The sequence below is a fragment of the Pleurodeles waltl genome, chromosome 4_2 (assembly GCF_031143425.1).
Source record: "Pleurodeles waltl isolate 20211129_DDA chromosome 4_2, aPleWal1.hap1.20221129, whole genome shotgun sequence".
In the NCBI taxonomy this organism is placed as follows: domain Eukaryota; kingdom Metazoa; phylum Chordata; class Amphibia; order Caudata; family Salamandridae; genus Pleurodeles; species Pleurodeles waltl.
This window is the reverse complement of record NC_090443.1, coordinates 609,959,533-609,985,498: the sequence shown is the minus strand read 5'-3', so window position 1 is coordinate 609,985,498 and position 25,966 is coordinate 609,959,533.

Sequence of the window (25,966 nt, the reverse complement as noted above, 5' to 3'; positions counted from 1 at the left end):
TCTCTGAACCTCGAACTGCTGGGGTGTGGCCCAACGGGGTGAGTTGCTGCCCAGAGGAGGGGAGACCAAGAATTACCAATTGGAGAGGTGGCGTGAGGATGTTTGGATGTCAGTGGTACAAATTCGGAGGAGCAGGTGCAGCACCATTGTATGAAGGTGTACTGGCGCCAAAGCGTGGACCATACCTAATACTCAGCACCTCAAGTAGGGGATGACTGGCAGGATAAATGAACATAATTGCGGCCCACAGTTGGCATTTTACTGGGCAATGAGAGTGATCTGGATTGACTGAAGGGTGACGCAGTCTCAGGGAACTCGAACCTTGATCCTATAGATAGGATATGGTGGTCATACGTTTTACTGTCCCACTTTCCTTTGGTTGATGGTGAGATGGGGCGGCACAGACAGATGGCTGTGTCTCAACAGAACACCATGAAGCAATACACTACCCCTACTCTGTTGCCGCAGCGCCAGACACGAATGGGTGGGCCTGGAGATGATCTGGGCACACCAGCTGCTGTGGAGGAACCATTGTGAGCTGAACTTCTGGTGATAATTCAGGGGTCGAGGGTGGCCCTTGAGGGGAAGATAGAGACAGTGGCTGTGGAGGTGAATCTTCTCAGAGCAGACCTCCGTAAGGTTTCTGATAAGGTCAAAGTTGCGGAGGGGTCAGTTTTCGAGTTGCAGATGAAGGTTAGTGCCTTAAGAAAGCAGATGGCACATGCCACTTCCAAAGTTGGGGTGATGGAGGCAAGACTGGAAGATGCGGCGGGTAGGTCCTGACACAATAATGTGCCCCTTCTTGGGTTTCTGGAGTGCGCTGAGGGTTCGACTGTGGAGGTCTTTGTGGAGCGCTGCATCAGAGATGTACTACAGCCTGTTGGGCTACATAATGTGTTTGTGGTGGAGCGTGCTCATAGGGCCCTGGTTACACCTCCTCGGCCTGGAGCCCCTCCGAGGGCTATCACTGCATGTCTTCTGAACCATAAGGATTGAGACTGTATTCCTGATGCTGCACGTAAAACAGACAAAGCTGTTTTTGAAAATTGCTAAATTTTCATTTATCCAGACTACATAAACAAGGTACAGACCTCTAGGAAGGGGTTTCTGGAGGTGAAGGCCAAGCTTTGTACAATGAACATTCGATATATGTTGTGGTACCCGGCGTGCTTACAGGTGCTCTCAGGAGGCAAATCTCAAATTTCTGAACACCCAGAAGAGGTCTGGAGATGGTTGGAGATGTGGGACAATGTTGCACAGGGTAGATCTGGGCCGGCTGGCTCGGTGGCAGGTCGTGTCTCCAGTGTGGATGGCCTGCCTGTCGTGAAAAAAGGGCAGTTGCCATTAACTACTACATAGCCATGAATTAGGATACCATGGCCTCCAGAGGGATGGAGTGGGAGGCCAAGAAGGTCTTTCTGAGAGGGGTGTGTATAGACACCACTTGTGGGGTGTGCAGACAAACGGAACAGGATCTCAAAGAATGGGAGGGTAAACTACCGGCTATACAGCACCAGACCCCACTAACAAGGAAGGCAAAAAGAGAGCAGCTCCCATTGTATGGGGAAGTCAGTAGATGCTGGTAGACACTGGATAAGGTAACACTTAGATCTGTTAGACAGTAGTTACACAGGAAGGGGGACAAATCCGGTAAGTTACTGGCATGGATCCTAAAGCGTGAAGTGTAATCTCCCCCCATTCTGCATATCAGACATGCTGCGGGTGTGCAGGTTACTAATCACAGGGACATCTTTAACATATTAGTGGAACATTTGCAGGCAGTGTCATGCGCTGGCGCATCAGTGCCAGATGAATAGTTGGGAGAGTTCCTGCAGCAGAGAAGGCCCCCACATTTGGACCCTGAGAGTATGAAAAGTTTGGATGCTGAGCTAACTGTACAGGAAGTGAGTGCACATGGGTTATCAATCAAGCTTTATCAGATGTTCTCCCCCCTTCTGCAAGAGAAATTATTGGCAGTGTTTGAGTAGGCCTGGGCGCAGGGTGTCCTGCCAGAGTCCCTGCACCAGAGCATTGTTTGTCTAATACTCAAACCTGGTGGAGATCCGAGTGACCCCTCCTCCTATCGGCCACTTACCATGTTGAATAGTGATGTTAAGATGTTCAGATCTTGTGTATGATATTGCCTACTCGGCTACGTGGAATGGCCCGGGGTTTGGTGCATGGAGACCAATGCGGTTTCATACCTGGCCGTAGTACGACTTATAACCTGTTGTTTGGCACATGTCTTACATGAAGCCATGGGTGCGGAGGACGAATTGGTCCTAGCATCGTTGGACCTAGAAAAGGCCTTCAATACGGTGGAGTGGGGCTATCTCTTGGTGGTGATGCGGAGAATGGGGTTTTGCCCCAAATTCTGTGCATGGGTTCGCTTGCTTTATACTGCACCCTCAGTACGTGTTTGGGTGGGAGGGGAGCTATCGGAATCCTAGGTAGTTGGTAGGGGAACTAGACAAGCTGTCCCCTTTCACCGCTTCTTTTCGCCTTAGTGGTGGAACCCCTGGCAGTATGAATGCGTGAGGAATTGGCCCCCTTGGGCATTCGGGTGGGACAGACCACCCACATCATTTCATTATACGCAGATGATGCTTTGATATATCTTTGAGAGCCAGGGATTTTGGTGCCTCTGTTGTTGCAGTTATTAGAAGAGTTTGGGGCTTTATCTGGTCTCAAGGTGAATAGGAATAAGTCACGCCTGTTCCCTCTAGGGCTACTCTGTGGTGCGCCTCTAGAGGACGTACTGGTAGTGGGGCTCTGGTGGGAGCTAGAGAGTTTCAGTTACCCACACTGCGGCGGCACATGAGATATATAACGTAGAAAGAGTAGGCCTCAAGCGCTCGGTGTTGTTCTGGAATAGGCTGCCTCCTTCAGTAATGGGAAGAGCAGCTATAGCAAAGATGGTGGTTTTGCTACAATGTCTATACTTGGTATAGAATTCTTTATTTCTATTAACCGCTCGGCTCTTTAATCGTCTGGACAGTTTACTGATCTCATTGGTGTGGGTCGGGCATCGTAGCAGAGTGGCTCTGTCCACACTGCAGAGGGAGCTGGAAGACTGAGGGTTAGCTATCCCTAATTTTAGACACTATTACTGTGCAGCGCACTTTCAACATGCTGCAAAGTGGATGACTGAGTCGGATAATTGGGAGAAGCGACTATTTGAAGGAATGATGGGCAAAGATACGTTAGCACTAGTACTGATGAAAGGTGGTCGGTCAGGAACAGCTATCCCATATCTAGTTAGAAATACTGCATGGATCTGGGAGCAAGCCATTAAGAAAGTGATTCAACGTGCTCCCTTTGATAGAGACTTGGCTTCCTTTCAGGATATGAATAACTGCATGTCTCTGGAAAGCTGGAGAGCGGGAGGATGTCATGTAGTGGGGGACTTATTCCCCAATGGGGATTTTATATCCTTTCAGGAAGCACAAACTACATTTGGTTTGGGACCGGGTCAGTTCCTGCACTATGCCAAGATGAACTGTGTGGTGTAGGAGATCTGGTGTGATTTCCTGGTCGCCCCACCGCTCTTGAAGATGTTGAACGGGCTGATAAATTAGGGTGATGAGAATCATTTAATTACCCTGTTTTATAGAGCTCTTCGGGGGGATCAACCAGGTGTACTCTGTATTGAGCGGAGGTCTTGGAACCGGGAACTTGGGAATCCAATGGAAGACACTGATTGGACCACGGCTCTGTTGTTGGTGTCCACAGTCTCATGCAATAATAGGTTTAAGCTTCTACATTTCAATTTTGTACACAATATGTATATTACGCCTGATCGTCTCAACAAAATAGACCCAACTTGAGAGGCTGAGTGTCCCAATGTGGTGAATTGGGTGCCTCCTTTCTACATTTGGCTTGGTCCTGCAGGGAGGTGCAGCAGTTTTGGTGGGAGGTGGCTGGGAAGGTTTAAGAGGTCACGGGTTTGGGACTCGAAGCAACACCGTTGACATGCCTCTTAGGCTTGGTATGGGACCATGGGGAAGGAAAATTCCATTCAGACTAACACAAATAGCTCTAGTACTGTCTAAGTGCAGGGTGGCCACAAACTGGATGAGCACCAGTAACCCATCCATTAATTGCTGGATACGAGATATGCTGGAATGAGGAGCGGCAGAAGAGCAACATATGTGGATAACACAAAGGGAGGAGGGGCACTTATGGACTTGCTTGCTTGGGGACATTTATTGGAACGTTTCACTGTCACAGAGGATTTAAGCTCTGAATGGAGCATGGACATTGATGACTTAATAATGGATTGTACATGTTAGAATCAACAGTGACAACCAACTGTGGCTATGTTGAAACTCTGGTACTTATAGTGTACTTATCGTGTACATATGGATTGGCTACATAAGGATAATACCAGTAGGGAAGGCTGAGGGGAAAGATTACCATTTCAGCTGCTGTTGATACACATTTTTTGACTTTGTATGTACTCTGTCCTCAGAGAAGATATCTGTGATGTCTCGCATTAATATGCACTGCGTTGTTTTTGTTGGTTCTGCATTATAAAATCAATAAAAACAGAGTTATAAAAAAAAGTTTGAAAAAAATGTTGAAAAACAATAAGTCATTTTTGCAATTAAAATCTAAATTAGAATATGTGGTTTAAATAAAAACAGTTTTTAAATAAAAAAGATAGTAGTTATTTATATTCTATAATAATAAAAACAATGTAACATATAATTATTGATAATTGTAAAATTATTAACACAAATTATAAAATTATTAAACCATTAAATTACATTTTTAAAATAAGTCACTGAAGCTAATATATGTTGAAGACTAAAACACAATTAAAAAAATTAGATAAACAATACCTTTACACATAAATATTAATTCATTAAATAAACTTAAAATATTTATAAAAAATTTTGAAAGAAATAAAGAATAGTAATCAAACGCTCATCCAAAACACACAAAAATCAGATTTACAACTCTAAATCCAGTTTAACAGATGCTGGGAAAATGCACACACTAGAGATTCAAATATACTATTCTAACTCCAGTTTAACAAACACAGGGCAAAGTGCATAAACTGAGGGGATCAGATTTACTGTTCTCTCTCCAAAAAAATAACAAATATTGGAGAAAGTGTATGAAGGTGAAATTGCAAAGATTGGGGGAGGTCAGGTTTACTAATTAAACTCTAGTCTAAAGAACAGTGGAGAAAATGTATACAATTATGGGGATAGATTTACCTTTCGAATTTCAATTTATCAAACGTTATGGAATGTGCACAAACTGGGGGAGGTCCAATCTAACAAACATTGGGGAAAATGCATATATTGGTAAGGGTTAGATTTACTGTTCCAACTCCAATCTAACAATCATTGGAGAAAGAACATATATGTGTGCAGTTCAAATTCACTACACCCAAATTAAAAATAGACAATCATTAAAACAGATCACATTGTTTAAAATTGTTCTTAATTAATTAAATAATGAAAGTATTTAATAACATAAAAAACATATCCTAAAATAAACACAGTACCCCAAACTCATCCATAAATCAGAAAACATTAAAAACCTATCTATATCATATAAAATAATAATAATACCTACTTACAAAAGATTTTAACTGTGAAGACTACATTAATAACATTTATTATACAATAATTGTGAACATGATCAACACAATACATGCCACAATAAAAAGATAACACATTAAAGGTTAATTCAAAATGTAACTAAAATGATATTTTCAATTAAAAAGTACACTTAATTATGTGGAGTTTAAGTAAATTAACATGATAAATAATTCAATTAATCTGTTTTCATTATGTATTGTAAAAAACTACCCACTTGACCCCCATTGAACCCCACATCCAAAATTTGCAATTTAATACACAGCTCAGCAAGCTTTAAAATATTTAAAAACAATAAAATGTAAATGTTTTAAAAACTAACACATTGATCAATTAATACAAATTAATATATCACTTAAAAGAAAATATCAACCCAACCACCCAGCAAATAGCAAAGCATATTGTTTAATACACAAATACAAAATTAACAATTAAGCAAATATACAGAAATGTAAATATACAAAATAACAAATTAATCAATTAATATTAATATATAATTACCTGTAAATGCTCTCTCTGCCCTAATACCCAATAAACAACCTGAAACCAAAAGTATTAAACCTTCAAACAAATATGTAACAAATGATAAAATATAATTAACAAATGAAGTAACATTATTAATATATAATTAAAATAGCACTACTCACGTCATCCTGTAAAATCCCAAAACCTTAAAGTATATAAATGATAACAATGTTATGGAAAAAATTTCAATAACATATATAATAAAATAAAAACATAAATATGATACAGACCATAATTAAACAATACTTTACACTTCAATATAGTAGTAAAACAGTGAAGAAATACAATATAAATACCTTTGACATTTTTGTCCACAAATTTGTGTAGTCAGGATATTTTAATTATGATGTTATCATTAGGCAATATTATTGAGTTCCTATTTAGGTGGCACACTGGTCACTGCTGTGTGATTCGATTCTGGTGCTGTAGTTGGCCCTCAACATTTATAATTGTCCACACAAAAGAAATACATGTTTCCTTAAGAGACTCTCCCCTCCATAGCAGGAGCCACTTTGGGAAATAAAAACCAGACAAAGTAGATCTATTCTACAAGGCTGACATGGTGTACTTGTAAAAAGACTTCCAAAGGAGGAATCTGTTTTGACAAAAAGCATCACTAGGGTTCATTATGCGCTGGAAGTTTTTGTCTGCATGTGCAGCACATTTATGGATTTTTCTTGCTCATCGTGGTTGACAAGGAGAGCCCAAGCAGCAAAAAATACAGGGGGACACCTCATCAAACGTGTGGCCCTAAGTAGGGAGGCCCCCCTTTAGTGTTTTGCACATTTTGTATCTGAACTCTTTCAGCTCTGAACAGACTCCATAGAAGTGTGACAATCACTAGAATAAAATGTAATGAAAGCTTGGTCCGGAATATTGGAGTTCACATGGAGAAGTGTGGCTCAATGGTTAGAGCGGCAGACCCTGAAGCAGAGATCTGGCTCAAGACCAGGGTTCAAGTCCCGCTTCGGCAGGTCTTGGGCTCAATTCCCCTTGACCAGATAATTCTCGCCTCGGTGCCTAATCTAATTCATGGGTCCCACTCTGCAACTCTGGGCAATAGCTTGCTTAATCTCCACAACGGCCCCCACAGCGCTTGGATGCCTGGCTTCACCCTGGGGGTGCTCAGGAGTGGGCGCCTCACAGGGAAAAGCCAGGAGGGGTTCCATAGCGGTATGAGTACAGAGCCTTGAGACCCTAACGGGTGAGTAGTGCGCTATACAAGTGCTAATTTACATTTACATTTTACATTTACATTTTACATGTACAGACAGAGGAATAAAGACGTGTGATTTACAGACAGTTGGCGTACGTGGCATCAAAGCACAACTCCAACCGGTGCGAAGCATTTGAATGTAAAGAAAGCTTCACTGAGAAGTCTACGCATTGTTGGTCAAGGACTGACAACCAAGGCCATACTAAAAGGTATCGTGCTGCCACGCAAAATAAAGCTATACATAGTACGGAGTGTTAACGCTGAAGATTGATACAACCAGGTTTACAAACTGCATTCAAAGACAAATATAATTCACAAAAGAAATTTACGAATAGAAGTGCTGGCTGACAGAACAAGTAAATTGAAAGCATATTGATGTTACACATACCAGAGTCTTGATAAGTGGAGCATTTCAAACTCAGCACCGGGTGGGGAGACCCAAGAAGAAGCACTGGGTTTGTGCTTACTGAGCTGTCCAATACCTGAAGTGGCATACCACCAACAAAGCCAGGTGGCAGCTCAGAAGAACTCCAGAGGTCGCCTCAAGTGACAAGGCACCATGGAGATCAAGAACAAAGGTTAAAACCCCAAGACTGTCCTGGATGACCCAGAGGCTGATCCGTTGCTTGGCCTCAGTGATCATGCAAATTCTAATGGACAGCCAAAAGCATCCGAAAGAGCTCCACCCTCAAAGCCAGCCATTCCAAAGAACAGTTACAATGTTGCCACCTTCCTGAAACCACCACCACCTTTCTGTACCACAGAATAGAAAAATATTGGCAACAGATGGATTGCTTGGGTAGAGACATTCAAGGGTTTCACTGACACATATGATAAGACTGATAATAGAAAGATTATCAAGTATCTCAAACATCTTACTGGTGATGGTGAGAAAAAAGTTATAAAGAAAATGCTGAAAACCTATGAAGAAATCACGTACCATCAAATTAGAAATACTTTGAATATCAAGTTCAATTCAGCACCAAACTTTGATTATGAGCAGTACATTTTCAGTCAAGAACATCAAAGAGTTGGTGAAACCATTGATGAGTTTGTGGAAAGACTCGATGCACTCCTCAAACACTGTAAGTTCAAAGAATTTAATGATGAAGAAGTTATGCATCTTAGAGTTATTGATGGATGCTTGTTAGATTCATTCAGACGATGAATGCTGAGAGAAGCTCCTAGTCTGGAGCAAGTGTTGATGGCTACCACAGCTGAGGAGCATGCTGAAAGGCAAGCTGCTGACATGAAGGCCAGAGGTGCAGAGAGGGAATCAGACATAAATGTGAAAAGTAAGCAAAAGCAAAAGACTGAAGGACAAAAAGTGATGTCCAGCCATAAAACAAAGTTATGTTTTTGATGTGGATTTTTGTTTCCACATGAAGGAACTTGTCCCGCCATTGGACAGATATGTATAGCATGTGGGAAAGAGAACCATTTTGTGACAATGTTTAGAGAAAAGGAAAAAGTAAGTGCATCACAGCGCAGAGACAAAATGGCTGCCAGAATGTTCCAGAAGCAACGTTTGGCGCACTCCCAGAAGGCCAAGTGGCGACATCAGTTTAGGCGAATTGATACTAAACGAATTTGATCGCCATCTAAATTATCGTGAAACAGTTCTTCCATTTCACTATCAAATGAAAGTGAAGAAAGTGACTGCCATTTTGATGTTCACCTCAGAGAAACATGCACACGTTGGACTAGTCATATGTGAAGAAAAATGTCAGTCAAAGAAAAGTCAACATGCCAAAGCAGCAAAGTCGTACAACCACTGTCCAAAGATTACATTGAAAATAAATGGTTGCTCAATACCTTTCATTATCAACGGTAGTGCGTCGATAAACATCATGCCTGAGGAGAAATACAATGAACTGTCTCTATTACTGTGTCTTACGCCCTTGAACACCAAAGTGTATACAAGGGCTGCATCGACACCCATAAAAAGTCAAGGTGCTTCTGTAGTGATGGTGAAACATAAGAAAACAAAGGTACAAGCACTGATCCATGTGGTTCAGGGGGCAGTGTCAGGTACCTATTTACTGAGATTCAGTACAGCTGCTGATATAGGACTCATTTCTGTGAATTACATGAATGCTCATCACAAAACAGTAAGTCAATTTCCTTCGTTGTTTCATGGTTTAGAAAAGCTTACGACTATGAAAGTAAAACTGCATATTAATGAAGATGTCCGTCCCGTTGCTTAGAGACATTGACAAATTGCTTTTCATTTACAAGAAGCTGTTGAAAAAGAAATTGAATCACTACTTAAATATGACATTGTTGAGCGTTCCACTGGTCCAACACCATGGTTTCTCCCATAGTAGTAGTTCCAAAAAGACAATGAGGGATCTGTGCGCATTAGCATTGATGTGCATCAGTCAAACAGGCAATTAAACCAGAAAAACATCCAGATCCACACATTGCTAACATAATAGCACAATTGAATGGTGCAAAAGTCTTTTCCCGCCTTGATTTAAATAAAGGTTATTATCAGTTGGAAATTGAAGAAAGTTGCAGGTACATTACAACCTTTTCTACACATGTTGGTTTGTTTAAATACAAAAGACTTAGGGCCCGATTGCAGGTCTGGAGGTTGGAGGACCACCAGACTCACAGTGACATTTGGAATGCCGCACTCCAGGCCGTCTGACTGCCACATTGCGACCCTGGCAGTCAGACTGACAGAGGACCGCCATCTCCACCGGGAACAGGGTTCCCAACGGGGTGTCGGCAGTCAGAGTTGTAACCATCCAGGTCAGCACTGAACTCAGCGCTGCCTGGCTGATTACCACCCCACTTTCCGTCAGCTTTTTCATGGTGGGGACTTCTCCATGAAAAGGCTGGTGGAAAGCCAGTGGTGGGGGTCACAAGAGGGCCCCTGCACTGCCCATGACCATGGACTGCTAAATATCCCACAAATTACAGCACTCATGACATATTTGATAAAATCACTAATGATATCAATTTAATATTTGCAGTAAAAAAAATTGTGAAACAACTGTGCATGGTGAGTACAGTTACTTTAGGGCACAAGTTATAGTTTTTTTTAGATAAGTCTAACTATAACAGGTGAATTTCTATGGTTTTGTACATTTACATATGAGCCTAAATATAAAGTCCCTGTAACCTTTATTTTTTGTCAGTGAATTTCTATGATTTTTACAATTTTCTATTTCCTAACTATAACGTCCCTGCAACCTTTGTTTTTTTCAGTGAATTTCTATGTTTTTTTAACGTATAGTAATTTCCATTACTATACGTTAACCTATCACCGCCATGCATGGCCTTTGGCCGTGCGTAGTGCGTAGTGCGGGTTGGCCACGGGGTCAAGCCTGCGGCCGGGTCCTGCACCTAACCCCTATTAACCACAAGGCTGTGCATGGCCTTTGGTCATGTGTGACAGGGGTTGGCCGCACCCATAACCACCCAACCCCCCACCATGCACAGCCGAGTCTGTCTCTCTTCGTGTGAGAGTAGATGTGAGAGGGTGTCTCTGGGTGTGATAGTGTCTGTCTGGATGTGAAAGTGGGTGCATGAGGGTCTGAGTGGTTCTTTGAGTGGGTGCATGAGGGTCTGAGTGGGTTTGATTTGGTCTGTGAGTGGGTGTGGCAGTGTCTGAGTGGGTCTGTAAGTGGGTGCATGAGGGTCTGAGTGGGTCTGTGACTGGGTGAGTGAGGGTCTGAGTGGGTCTGTGAATGGGTGCGTGAGTGTCTGAGAGGATCTTTGATTGGGTGAACTTTCTTCAGATAGTGGCCAGCCAATTAAAGCACTTCTATTTGGGCGCGCAATCGTGAGAATTCGTGAATATTTGTGCTTTATTCAGGAGCTCAGATATACAAATTTTTATTTTCTTTAATTTCTTGCAAACTACTGAATGGATTTACACCAAATAAGTGAAAGCATAATCTGCATACTAAAAGCTGGCTTTCTGCCAAATGTGGAGTAATTTCATCCAGTAGTTCGGGCTGTAGTCGTGTCTAAATGTCCTATGGCAATTAACATGGGAAATGCAACTTTTTTGACCCCACCCCTTTTTTTCAGCCCCCGCTTGATGGATCACCATGAAACTTTCTGTGCGCAACAAGATTCACCGCAGAACTTTTTTTTTGTTTTTTTAATTTCTGGAAGATTTTTCAAACGTTGTCAAAGATACAGGCAAGTCAAAAACACTTTTCTACGGAAACATAGTCCTAACTATGACTACTTAGCGGTGACCAGCACTAGGTAATATATATATATATCTATATATATAGATATATATATTCACTGAAAAAACAAAAGGTTACTGGGATGTTGTAGTTAGGTTCTGTTCTGAATTTTCTCGTACAAAACCATAGAAATTCAGCAGTTAGAGTTATTTTAAGTAACTATAATTCATGTGCTAAGGTAACTATAACTCACACCCTTGCCATGCACAGTTTTTGTTATAAATAATTGTATTTCAAATGTTGCAGTGATATTATCAAAGATGCTATGCAAGATCTCATCAATGATAAAATAGGGAACAGTGTTGATCAGGTTACCCTTGCACACTTGTATACCTACACGCACTGCAATGGACGGGTGGCCTAGTGAGATATAGTTCATGACCACAGTCCATGGAATAAGATGCAGCCATGAGTGTACAAGTGATGGCAGCAGCCAGATGCCTTTCTGAGATTACTAGGCCCTGTACTTCCAAATCCGATCTCCGGGCCATGTGCCTTTTCACCTGTGCGTTCATCAGCTAGGGACACCCCAGCTTACTGGTGATCAACTGTGATCAACTGTGTTTGGAGACTATTACAGGATGTTTGTGTTGTAGTGTTAGACTTGGCATCATTCCCCTAACTTTTTGCCTCGACTTCCCAGGGTGTTTCTGCGTGCTGGACTCTGTTTTTACTGTTTTGTTTGCTCTAGAAACTTTTACCACTGCTGACCGGTGCTAAACTGTAGGTGTTCCCTGTATAAATATTTTGTGTACATTGGCTCTCCATGATTGGCATATTTGATTTACCAGTAAGTCCCTAGTAAAGTGCACTAGAGGTGCCCAGGGCCTGTAAATCAAATGCTACTAGTGGGCCTGCAGCACTGGGTGTGCCACCCACATTAGTAACCCTGTAAACATGGCTCAGACCTGCCATTGCAGTGTCTGTGAGTGAAGTTTTAAACCGCCACTTCGACTTGGCAAGTGTACCCACTTGCCAGACCTAAACCTTCACTTTTTATACATGCAAGGCACCCCTAAGGTAGGCCCTAGGTAGCCCCATGGGCAGGGTGCAGTGTATGTTTAAGGTGGGACATGTACCTATGTGTTGTACATGGCCTGACAGTGAAATACTGCTGCAAGGCCTATGTCTCTCATAGGTTAACATGGGGGCTGCCTTTAAATATTATTAAAATGCAGATTTCCTTTGGGAGCAGATAGATTTGGGGTCTCTGAACTCCCAATTTAAAAATACATCTTTTAGTGAAGTTGGTTTTTAGATTGTGTGTTTGAAAATGCCACTTTTTGAAAGTAGGCATTTTTTTGTTTAAACCATTCTGTGACTCTGCTTGTTTGTGGATCCCTGTCTGGGTCAGTTTGACAGTTGGGCTGTTTGCACCTCTCCTCTAGACAGTGTCACAAAGGGAGCTGGGGTGTAGCCTGCACATCCTGATGGGCCATACGGGCTGAGGTGAGGGGAGGAGTGGTCACTTACGCCTGAAAGGGCTGTGCCTGCCCTCACACAATGCAGTCTCCAACCCCTTGGTGTGTGTCTAGGGCCTGGCCTGGGCAAGGCAGGATCTTGAAAACAACAGAGACTTTCCTTTGAAGTAGGCCTACTTCAAAGGCAGAAAGGGGTATAAGAAGAGCGCCCAAAACTCCTGAAAATCAGATTACTTCTGAAACAAAGAGGAACCTCTGATAAGGAGAAGAGCTGGAGAAGCTGGAGGAGGAGTGCTGCCTCTTTGCTTGTGACTATGCTTTGCTGGGTTGACCTGCAGTAGCTGCTTCTACCTGGGAGAGTACAAAGATTGACTTTTGCTTGCCTTTCCACTGGTGAAGAATCTCCAAGGGCTTGAACTGAGCTTGCCTCCTGTTGTTGAAGTCTCAGCTACAACAAAGACCTCTCTGCCAGCACATGGGCTTTCCGCTGAGAGTCCTGCCTGCCAAGTGGTGTCCTAACCTTTGTCTGGGCCCTTAAAAGGTGCAGCTGGTGGAAAAGGACAGAAATCCATGCAAAGACCACTATGCGGGTGAAACTTTCGATGCACCACCCGTTTCGCGACTGAAAAATGAGGCTCCACTTGCATCGTGGCTGGGAGATTGACGCAATGTGGCTGGAGAAACGATGTGCAACACCCGCAGCAGCTGCTGTTAACGATGCAAGCCCCCATGCAACGTGGTTTCTTGACACCATGCGACCGGATTTTGCTGGGCTTGGAAAATCAGCGCAAAGCCTGCCCGGCCCGAAGTGCCCGTCTGGATCGACGCATCGCTCTCTTGCGGGACAGAAGAAACGACGCACACCGACCTGACCAGTGGAGGAACAATGCAGGCTCTTGCTTCTGAGTGAGAAATCGACGCATCGCTGGCCTTTTTCGACACACGCTCGCCTGTGTGGCATTATTTTGACGCTACCCAGGTACTTTTGTACGCTAACAACATTCTCACTGTTTTCTAAAGGATTTAAGACTCTTTTGCTTTTTAAATTCATAACTTGACTTGTGTAGGTTGGATTTTTGTCGTTTTAGTTTTGTTGGTTTAGATAAATATTCCCTATTTTCTAAACCTGTGTTGTGTCATTTTGTAGTGTTTTTACTGAGTTACTGTGTGTGTTGGTACAAATACTTTACACCTTGCTTCTGAAGTTAAGCCTGCCTGCTTGTGCCAAGCTACCAAGGAGCTGAGCAGGGGTTAACTTAGGGTGACCCTCCTTTACCCTGTCTAGAGAGAGGGTCCTTGCTTGGACAGGGGGTAACCTGACTGCTAACCAAAGACCCCATTTCTAACATGTAGTGACTGGTATCTACTGCTCTCCCCTAGACTTAGTAGTTAATGCATTGGCCCTGACAGAAGTCTACTTTGCTCATCTAGAATAAGGAGTAGTTTCCTAAAGCCATGTTATAGAGTATATGGGAGAACCAGGACAGGTCCCTTGCCTTCCATGGGTAGACTGGACTCCTACACATGCTCTGATGCAGGCACATTCATTGTTGTTTGGTTGTTTGAGCACGGTCCTATTTTGCATTGTGTCCACCTGCATGCTCTGTTGTATTTTTTCTGTTCCCTGGAGACTAATTTGTTGTAGGATGTCATGAGCCATGCCTTAAGTGGTATCTGCTGCTATCTGGGGCATTAGAAGGGTCTGATAAGTGGTTGGTGTCGTGCATAGTCTCTGTGTGTTGCTTGGCTATCGGAGTATTCACATTAGCGCTGTTGGGGTGTTCTTGGTCTTTGCAATTTTGCCAAAACTCAACCAGTGCCCGGGGAAACAGAATAATGTAATGAATATGACAGGCATTTTGAGTAAGCTGTGAAGGATTCGTTGGCATCACACAACAAAGGAGCATTGAGGCTGGTGCATTCTCTGTGGATTAAGGAGAAAAGGGTGCCTGCTGTAAAATTCCCTATGTATTTGTCATCTCTCTTGTGGTGTGCAATGATATTGTTTTAACTTTTTCCATTCTCCTGATAGAGTGTAAATTTTAGCTCTGTTCCTCGTGTCACAAAAGTCAGCAGAATGTGACAAGTTTCAGTCACAAACGTACATGAGTGAAAAACTAAAGTAGAAGGTTGCACTGACACGTATTTTAAATTTGCCATTTGCTTGTATTTCACAGTTTGACATATGTGCCTTTCTAATTAAATCACATGGTAGAAGGTTATAGTTGATGTTAAAATGTAATTTAGACTCTAAACTAATAGCCACTGATGAAAACGAATTTGATTTTCTTATGTTTAGTGAAAGATTAATGACTTTGAAATATGGGCAAATGAGAAAAATGCAGTTCTTTGTTGTACTTAATGTAATGCAGTAACAAAGCTTTTACAACTTATAAAGAAATGTGTTACTTATATTGATGAAATATCATTAGTGATTAATATATAAGTTTGCATATTATGTGTGTTTTATTAACAAGTATTTTTCCAATGCATTTTATATTTTCTTGTGTTAGCTTAACTAAGGCCAACAGAGCTTGCATTTTGCAGACTTGTAAATGTGCTGCATTGTTTTTTCATAACGTGAAGTCTTACTTCAGATTTCATTCCTATGAGAAGCAAAGCCTCACTTTTTAAAAGTCTACTGTTTAACCGTGAAGAACTGTACTTATTTTTCATTGAACTGGATATAAGGCAGGAACATGACATACTTTTGTTATAAACCCTTTGGAGTCACTCAGAAAAGGAGCTGTTCTCATGATAGACCCGGGAAAATATCGGACTGTTGCAATATGAACCTTGCTAATGATTTGATTGGATGATGCCCCTTTTTCGTAATATGAAGTTATCCTGGAAGCCAATTGGAACATTTCATGTGGATTAAAATGTCATTGCTGATCGATCTTTGGGGAGATGTAGAGGAGAGAGGAGAGCAGTACTGTCTTGGTCAGAAACAGACACTTCCCTGATGCTGACCAGATGCTTTCTTGACAAAGATCCCCTAGATGCTGTATCCCTTGGAGAGGTATCTTCCTCTCTGCCTTTTGCCCTTACCCTCTGAAATGTCCTGTTAGGGTAGAAACTCCACCAGGCTGACGCTTATTTTATTTTAGTTAGTGCCCTGTAGCCCGAGTTATTGTATTTTTCCAAATTATTTTGTCCCTTTTTATATTTTTGTATTTTTTCCGCATGTGTTACTCACCACACATGTATGTCCTTAATTTCATTAGCTGTAGGGTTGATATGTGACCAGCCAATGATTATTGACTTGATTGAATCTGAATTGAGTAAATGATTGTGAAATATGAGCACTGCATGATTTCTGTGTCTCAGATATTTCTGTTAACATTCTATATCATTATTCTTTTAGTTTTGTTAATGTTAGTACGCATTATCTTATTTCCTCACCTGGGCAACCCTTGGTGATTATGTATCTCTATTGTTTGGTTTTGGGCATAGCCTACATGGCTTTGAGATAGTGTGTGTAATAAAGCTTTTAAACTATACTGTATTCCTGATTGGAGTATTCCTTTCGTGGCCACATTGGTCATGGTGTCTAAATTATTGGGGTGGTGTTGAAGTAATTGTTTATGGCTCACCACACATCTCACTGGGTCAAAGGTCTTCATTGACCTCGTAGTGCATTTGATTTCTGTGAAGGATGAAAAATGTGTTCATACTCCCAAGATCCCCAAGAACCTGTGGGCAAATTAAAAGAGCACACACCGAAAAATGTCAGAACCCACTTAATAATCCCCAGCATTTACCTTCATTTAACCTATAGACATGCAAAGCAGATCACTTCCAAATCTCTTGTTGTTGATGTTGGTTCTACGTGGCAGAGGGTAGTGTTGGTGGATGTGTGTATTAAATGCCCATATGAATTTGGTAGCTTAGGGGGTTAGTGCATTTTGTGGGATATTTTGTGATTGAAGGCAACTCATTTTTTTGCTGGATCCGCCCAAGCATATGTGTCGTAAAAGTTTGAATATCGTTGGGTGTGGCAAATATGGTGTAATCTGCGTCTGCTGGCCTATATGCCAGACATGTAGTCTGTGTTCCATTGTTAAAGGGGGAGAGTCCCTTTTCTTGGTCCAACACCTGGGTGCAATAATTACTATTTTTAACAATGTAGCCTTAGCTCTTGGTCTACAACTGCACAGTGTACTATGTGTTATAATCGTAATTACATATTTTATCTCCTCCTCCCATTATATCTTGTTCTTCAATCTGGTGTTAGCCAAAATCTTTTACTAAATTACATTTATAATAGACACTGTGAGAAAGTGGATTATTACTTTGGCTGGATGGTGGAAGATTGCAAGCAATATGGTCACTCTTCTTGTTAGGTTCAATAAATGTTTCAGTAATTTAAACCTGAGGTCAATCCCTGGTAGCTATGGCACAGGGCAGACAGGTTTAATTCTGGAAAATGTGTAAAGCAATTATAAGTACCAAAACAGTTAAAAAGTCAAAAACACAACACAAGGAAAAGCCCACTCCAATTTATAAAACTAGGGACTTAATTAATGAACAGGTTAACCCAAAAACAAAAACCCAGTCAGGGGAACTGGAGCTATGAATTTGAAATTTTTAAATGAAAATAGTGCCAAAAAGTTTAAGCAAAAAAAAAAACGGTTACCTGGTTGCGCTTGACTGGGGCCTAGGCATGAATTATGGCCGACAGCAATGGAGCACAGGTTTGCTACAGAAACAAGATTTGTCTCAGTCAGAAGTTTTACCTTCTGGCTTAGTCTCTGAAATGGTAGTCAGAAATACTCAGGGGGAAAGACAGCAGTGTTGAGGGAAAACCAGAATAAAAAAGTGACAAGACTTCTCTTGCCAAGTCAAAAGTAGGTTTACGTATTACAGCAGGGAGACCAGTCACCTCTGTGGAACTGAAAATGCTGATCTCAATTTGCTGCTCACAGGCAGCTGCTTATATAGGTGAAAATGTGATGACCTAGACACAATTGTCTGAAAAAGGCCAAAGAAAACATAAGTTAATAATATACATAAACATCACATCCCCTATGTCCATTAAACTCATAACCTTTTCTCTACATTCTCTTTATCATAGTTCCTACAAAGCTTGGATGAAACATTAACCTTTTTTTCCCCGAGTGTATTCATTTTTATTACTCTGATCCCAGGACTTCTTATCTGACAAAGCCAGCTTTGACCAACATCTTATGAACCATAACTCAATTAACAACAAGAATGGACTCTGCTTGTGTGCTGTGATTATGATCTCTCCAAGGCTTGTAAACATGTTTTTCTGTTTAACTGAAAACCTTCTGAACTCATGTTTCTGCTTTCTGGTGAACTTTAACCTACCATGCATCTTTATGAACCCAAAGCATATATTGCTCTATAACCACATATCACTCTGAATTGCTCTCTACTAATGTCTGCAGTAGTGCAATTTTCTCTCATTTCATTTTCTCCTTAACAGCAGGCTGTGGCCAAGAAGGGTTCCACAAGGCCAAAAAGCTGCCTGATAAATTCCTAGTGAATTCATTGACTTTTGCTGGAAAACTCAGAGCAGGAGTAATTCAAAATTAAAGCTCAGGGAAGCCCTTGCTGGCTGGACACTTTTAGTGCCTTTGGTCGGTGCAGATTTCTATCTTCAGACATAGTCACTTTTTAGAGTCTCAGATTCCTCCAGTAGGGTAAGGCTGAAAGGTATAGGCAAACATTTGTCCTCAAGGCTGGATAGCCTCTGCACAACACCGTGCTGAAATGGATTTTCTGAATGCTCTGAGTTGAAGCAACCTGAATCTTTGGCCCAGCTGAAATGCACCATCGTCAGATTGACTTGATTACATTGTCCCAGTCCTCTGGAGATCTTTTGAGCCAAAATATTTATAAGTCCCACGCTTCTCAGTATGTTAGGAGAAGTATGCTTTGACACAGCCAAGTGTCCCAGGATCTCAGGGGGCTAAGACTCACTCCAGTAGAAGCCATCAGCTGGGCCAATGGCAGCTCCAGCTGGTCAGCTGCGCTGGTTTAGAAAAAGGGCCTCTAGCAGCTCACTTTGTCCCTTTAGCTTAACAGGAGGTCTGCCAACAGATCCTTGGAGTCCACTTCTTTGTTCTGGGAACATGTTAGAGCAAATTCAACCCTTCCAGTATTCACAGACGGCTCACCAGCAGGTGCAGTCCTTCTTCGGTCTTCCCCACATGTCCAGTAGTGTTCTGAAGTGGATGCTCAGATACTACATTTATGCCTGGCGCTAGCCTGTGGGTGGGGGCGACTCCTGGCTCCTTCCTAACTAGTAGGGAAAATGTTCCCAGGGATAACCCTACTTACTTTTGCAGCAGTTCCTGTCTGCCATAGAGAAAACAATCCCACAGTGCCCCTCTATGTCTAAATCCAACATGACAGAACCATTTGTACCCTGTGCAGAGATCCTATGGCAACTTCCCAATGGTTGCCAAAACAGGTGCTGGGGCAGCTCTTCTCCCATTGGGATTGGTGCCTGACTGACTAGAGGGCCAAAGGATGGCCCATGACAGAGTATGCCTCTTTGAAGTTAATTGAGTTCCTGGGTACTGCCCAGATGGTCATTCTGTAAAAAGGAAAGGAACATATCCAACCACCCGAGGCCTTTGTCTTAGCTCTAGGAGCAAGTTCACACCTCATCAAAGGGGCTATGTAGCTCAAGCTCGTACCTGGAAGCTCATGCAAATGGGCCTCTAGAGGCTTTAGGCAGGTAAAAGTTGACTTTTTAAAAGTATGTTTTGTAAAATATTTAGTGCAGATCTGACTTTACCTATGAGGTGGGCTTTCAATGAATATTTTCAAAAGTCCAAACTTGAACTTTGTAGCTTGTTCCTAAGCAGAGATAACATTATTAAATGTCATATTGTATTCCAGTGCTTTCCTATGGAACTGCCAACCCAGCTACAGCTTTTTAGCTTTTAGGGGCCTTGTCACTGTAGGGACATGTTTAACAATAAACTTTTACAAGTCCTACTTTTAAAAACAATACACCCAGACTTTTAGGCATTTAAGGCCTATTTAAGGGTGACATATTGATGTTTATTTATTAATATTTAAAAATAGGTCTTAGGCCTGTGAATAGGGTGCTATTTTTGACAGGTGGACATTCCAGTTTTAAACTGCACAGACAGGCTCCAGTAGTATGTTTCAGTCATGTTTTGCACTGTCATTCTAGTGGTAGCACAATCTGTGCTGCAGTCCATTAGTGACATTTAACTTACAGGTCCTGGGTACACTTTGTGAGATATACTAGGGACTTATAGGTAAGTTAAATATGCCAATTGGGGGTATAGCCAATTTCGATCTGTTAGTGGGCAGAGCACATGCCTTTAGGCCTGGTTAGCAGAGCCTTGGTGCACAAAGCAAAAAAAAACAGCATCATCAGTCTAAATAAATGGTGGTGATCATGCAAAAAGAGGTGTTTTCCTATGCTTACTTATAGGTCATGTCAACCAGTCCACTTCCTTCACTGGTCTGTTGCCATGTCAGTCACATTTTTCTCTCTCTCACTTCAGCACATAGCTTGAGGCAGTGGGTCAGCCCACTGCAGCCACAGGCTAACTTTACTGTACGTGATGGCATTCTTTCCTTCAGTGCCAGGGATTACTATAGCAATGTGCTTTTTATGTTGGCAAAGGCCCATCGGGTCCTTAGCAAAACATTTTTTATGTTGGCAAGGGCCAGCAATTCCACAACAAAACAGTTCCACAAATACCATATAAAACAAGCGCTTGGCAAAGCCAAACGGCTGCAAGTCAACGCCGATCTATTGGCATTCGCATGCTTATTTTGTAATTGGTTTTAGCCTAATGACGCACGTAGTGCTATTTTCAGCAGCACCTCATAAATGAGATACTCCTGCTGCAGAAAAACATTGCCTGTAAAACTGATCTACAACATTAGGCCCTCTCGTCTACAGTATCACAAACAGCTCAAATAAAACAGTCTTTTAAAATGAGGATGTTTTTAACTTCAGCAATCAATTCTAGTAAAAAAAATATCCATCTGATGATGCATGAAGTCAGTTTCTCTTATAGTGAGAAAATCTAAATGGAGATCGGGAAATAATCTTTGATAAACTTTCATAAACCTTGAGGAATCAAGCCGTCACCGAGCAGAAAGACAGGGGACCAGTTCACATGCGAATCCATGAACCAAAAGTGACGTCAGCATTAACGGGGGCGAGTGCATCACTGTACACTGCACTGTTCAGATGTTCAGAGGGCAGTGAAAGGGGCGTCTTCAAGGTGCACAAATTGGCGATAGAACATTTACACTGCTTTCTAAATCAGATTTGTAATAGAATATGCGGCCCTGGATTCACATTATAACCACATCTTCTTATTTTAGATATCACACTACTGTTGGAAAATATTCAAGATTTCTTAGTTTATGTTGTTTTTTTTGTTTCTTTAAAAAGGGTTTCACTTGATATAAATGCAGTCGAGCGTCAACGCAGCTGCCGAATCTCTAATTCATTCCTGCCCTATGTCTGTTTCAGCAGTTCATGCTTTGTCGGTTGATAACAATATTTACAACTCACAGCGTCTCATATTCTATGTACGAATGCGCCTTTTTGTAGAACATAGGTTAATCGTGGTGGAGAACTTAGCTCTATGATAATACGCATCATTTTTAGGTTTCGTGTGTATGGCTTTGGGTCAGGGTCCGTCAGGCTTTGGTTCCTTTTGCCCTCGATTCCTCAGCCATTGGTTTGCTAGATTGTAAGTCACATCCTAAATCAGTCTTCAGACATATTTTGATGTCGCTGTTTTTCTATTAACTATCTTTTCACCTCCATTCGAATGCAGGAGGGAAACATTTGCAATCTGTGAGTGGGCTTGTACCACTAGAGGGCGAGCTCTGAAAAAATAATTTTAAATAAGCATTGGCAAAGCCAATAGGTCTCGTCTATTTGGAGCTATTGGCTTTGCTGATGTGTTTTAGTCACGTTGTATACCAGTGTGGCTGGTGTTCAGCATGGCTAAAAGTTAGTGGAGATGAGGGTTGAAGAGTGGAGTGGTGTAGACTGGTATAAAGTGACGTATAGTTGAGTGTCATAGAGTGTTTTAGACTGGAATGGAGTAGAGTGTCAGTGGAATGGTGTACAGTAGAGTGTAGTAGTGTAATGTGGAGCAGAATGGATATTACTGGCATAGACTGGTATAGAGTCCTGCAGAGTAGAAGGGCAGAGAGTGGCGTGGAGAAGAGCAGCATAGATTGGAGTATTCTGGCATAGACTGGTATAGAGTCCTGCAGAGTAGAAGGGCAGAGAGTGGCGTGAAGAAGAGCGGCAGAGTAGATAAGAGTGGCATGGAGTCGACTGTTGTGGAATGGAGTAGATTGCCGTAGAGTGGTGCAGACTGAAGTGGCAAAGATTGGAGTGGACTGGCATAAAGTGGAATAGAGTGTTGTGTCGTAGTGTGGAGTAGGGTGTCAGATTGGAGTGTTATAGAGGAGAGTAGAGTGCAGTGGATTGGCACAAAGTGGCACAGAGTGGGGTGTTGTCCAGTTGCACCACTTTCTTCTCTCTCTCTCTCTGTTAGACACTTCCCTTCTTCTCACACTAAGCGCTCTGCAGAGAAGCCAAGGATTGGGTGTGCTTGTATTGTGAGCACCCCGATGACCACAATGACTGCCACTATGAGAGGCTTGCTCTGCCTTCAGCCTCTGCTTTAGCACTCAAAACTGTGCTCTGCAATAGATAACCACACTCAACCTGAAGCCTAGACAACCATCTGATTCAACACACAGAATGCCTTGTATGCTGCATGAAATAAACTTCAGTGACCCAATATCTGGAAAAAGCAAATACACTCAGCTTATGCAGAATGAAGTACATGTGAAATGAAAACAGGCACTGCATCACTGCCACAGGGGTTTTTACAGTCATCGGTCGACACACTGATCACTGTTTAATCTGTTAAAATTAAAAACATATCTACATAGCCTGAAGGGGCCTAAGTCACTGTCTTAAAGCCCTGGATGTGTGTTTTTTTTATAGCCTAAATAGCAGCATTGATGTTAAACTTAGCAACGTTGTCATTGAGGGATATTCCATACTGCAGCTAGCGCTTCTACTAAAATGGTATTGTTGCTGTGTTTGCCATCACTGCACTACCCATAAGACATAAAGGAGCTTTCAGCCCAGGACGATGCGTGCACCTAAGGGAACTACTCAATTGATACAGCAATCTCTTTGAACAAAGAAAAGATTTTTGCAAGAGTACGCCCACCCACTCAGGAGCTTTTGAAATGTATTAAATCTATTAAGCAAAAACATGTGTTAGGTATGTAGCTGTGCACAAGCAGTAATTAAGCTGAATGGAAAAGAGGAGGGTACATTTTAAACAACAAATATTCAATTCAGCTGCTGAGGTCTTTTAAGAAAGTTTATTCTTTATGTTTAAGTCTGTTTCAAACTTGTTTTATTCACAAAAGCATGTTCCCTCAAATCGGGCCTTCTGCTCAGGGCCAACATGAAACCAGGTGGGGCAAACTACAGTTGAATTTGTACACAAGTGCAGCCCTAGAAACAGGAAAACCAAAACTTCCCCACAACTGCTACTTGACACTCGCTGGGGCTTTACAATCCGATCCGGCTTGCTTGTGATGCCTTTCCCCTGCAGCAGCTCCTGCACAACATGTACCGATCTTCACGCACCCTTCTTTGTTTTGACTGCTGTATACTGACATCCAAAAATGAATAGTGACCTGTCTATCTGGTATACCAAGGGAGTATTTCTTTATTTGCTGCACCAACCTCTACCCAAAACTTACTGAGCCTTGGGCATTCCACAAACATATGCAAATCATCTGCGAATTCCACTCCACTTTTTTTGCACCTGACTGTAGTATTCTGATCCAATCTGGAGAGCTTAGCTGGTGCCCAGAAGACTCTATGAATAAAGAACAAATGATTCCTTCTTAAAGCAGCAGATTTAACCGTATTATACAAAAGTGCAGTAGATACTTGACATAAATCCTCTTGCTGTAACTCTGACAAGCATTCTTTCCATAGCTCTTCTGGGAGAGTAAATTTGTCGTCCACAATATCCAAAACCGACCAGGACCATCTGGCGACTTCCTTCTTCACGCCAGTACCCAGCTGCATCAATTCCTCCAGACTGTTCGTACCGTCCACTTCTATTTTTAGATGATCCACACAACTTTTTATCTGAAGATATTTAAATTTGGACAAATTACCCCTTGCCTCTACATTCAGGTTTTCGTATGACCTAATTGCTCCATTGTAACAAAAATGTCCCCATTACAACAGTCCTGCTTTCCTCAACGGAGTTGCCAATGCATCTTTTGTCCATTCGGGTGAGCCTGGTGAATCCCACACAGGAGCGTGTTTGCTGTAATTAGATACATTTGTGATCCTCCTAACCTAACACCAGAGCTTTGCTAGATCTTGAAGCACCTTAAAACGGATTTTCTTGAAAAATTTGAGGTCTCCAAACTTATATAAAAAACCCTTCTGCTGCCCGCACTTTTCCTCCATCATTACTATCAAAATCTGCCCCAAATCCGAGCACACTGATTGATTAAAAAACTCCCCAGCATTTTTCAGAAAAAAGGCCCACGCGTAATATTGTATATCTGGAACCGCAAGACCACCTTTCTCTTTTTTCCTTCTCAACTTTTTCCAGGAGATACGAACTCCCTTGGAAGCCCAGATAAAACTACTAATTTTCCCTTGAAGTTTCCTAAAACAGTCTTGGTTATACATTAATGGTATTGAATTAAAGATAAAGGTGAACTTAGGCCCAATTGCCACCTTGACCAAATTTGCCCAACCTATGATAGTTACGGGAAGATTTGACCATTTTCTCATTAACTGATCCACTTCCCTCATCACTGTTATGAAGTTTGTGTCGGCTAATTAATTTACATCGTGTGTAATAATGACCCCTAAATATTTGATCCCCTGTTCTTTTAACAATGGGGGTACATGTACCCATGTTCCATGCCATAACCTCTGTCTTTTGGTTATTAACCGCATAACCTGAAATTTTCCCAAATTCTACCATCAATTCTTCCAGTACTGGTTTAGCCTGGCCCAAATTAGACGTGTATATCATCAGATCATCTGTATATAGAGAGACAAGAATATTGGCTTTGTTAATCTGTTGTAGCCATGCTGTAGACCACGCTGCTGCTGTCTTGGAGCGGCACAAGGTCTCTGTGCTCACCTCACTGAGGACACACATAAACAAAGGATTGCACTGTCTTTTGTGGTGTTCTTCTCATTTGGCGAAGCCAACTTTTTTGTCTAGAATATGCAAAGCCTGCCACTCAATCCCTTACCATTACAGTCATTTGTATTTATTCTCCACAACTGTAATTTTTTTTTATCAAAGTGGCACATCTAAAGCGCTCCAGTACCTTTTGGTCGAGTTTGCGCTACACGTTACTGCAAATTGTTTTAAAAGGTAGCGGTCAGGTGAGAGCAGTAAGGGGCAAGCAATGGTGTGGGTGGGTGACAGAAGTCATGGGCCACAGGACTGGGAGGAGGAGAGGGGGGTGGAAGTAGTTACAGTACAAGCAATATCAAAAAATAGGTAGAAAAAACACAAACACATACAGTCACACAGGCAGCAAGCCGATCCGAAAACAAAAGTTCCCTGAAGTACAAAGTGAGTAGCAGAAGGACACATATTAAGCGTAATTAGTTAATACTTTGTCCATGTGTTGTCAAAATAAAAGGAAGTGATGTCAGGCGTATGTTGGCCAATTAGGAGGCAGCTAGGAAGATTTACATTCAAGTCTGCGACTGGTAAGAGAGAGAAGGTCTCCAAGCCCTTTACCTCATACAATAGCCCTTGCAGCAACAGCCCATGCACGTTGTTGGACGAGACCTAAAAAATTGATACCACAAAAAAAAAAGCATTGGCCAAAACAAACAGGCCTTGTATTAATGTGCCAACTCAAAGATGGGTTGCCCACTAAAGCTGACTAATCTCAGAAGCAAAA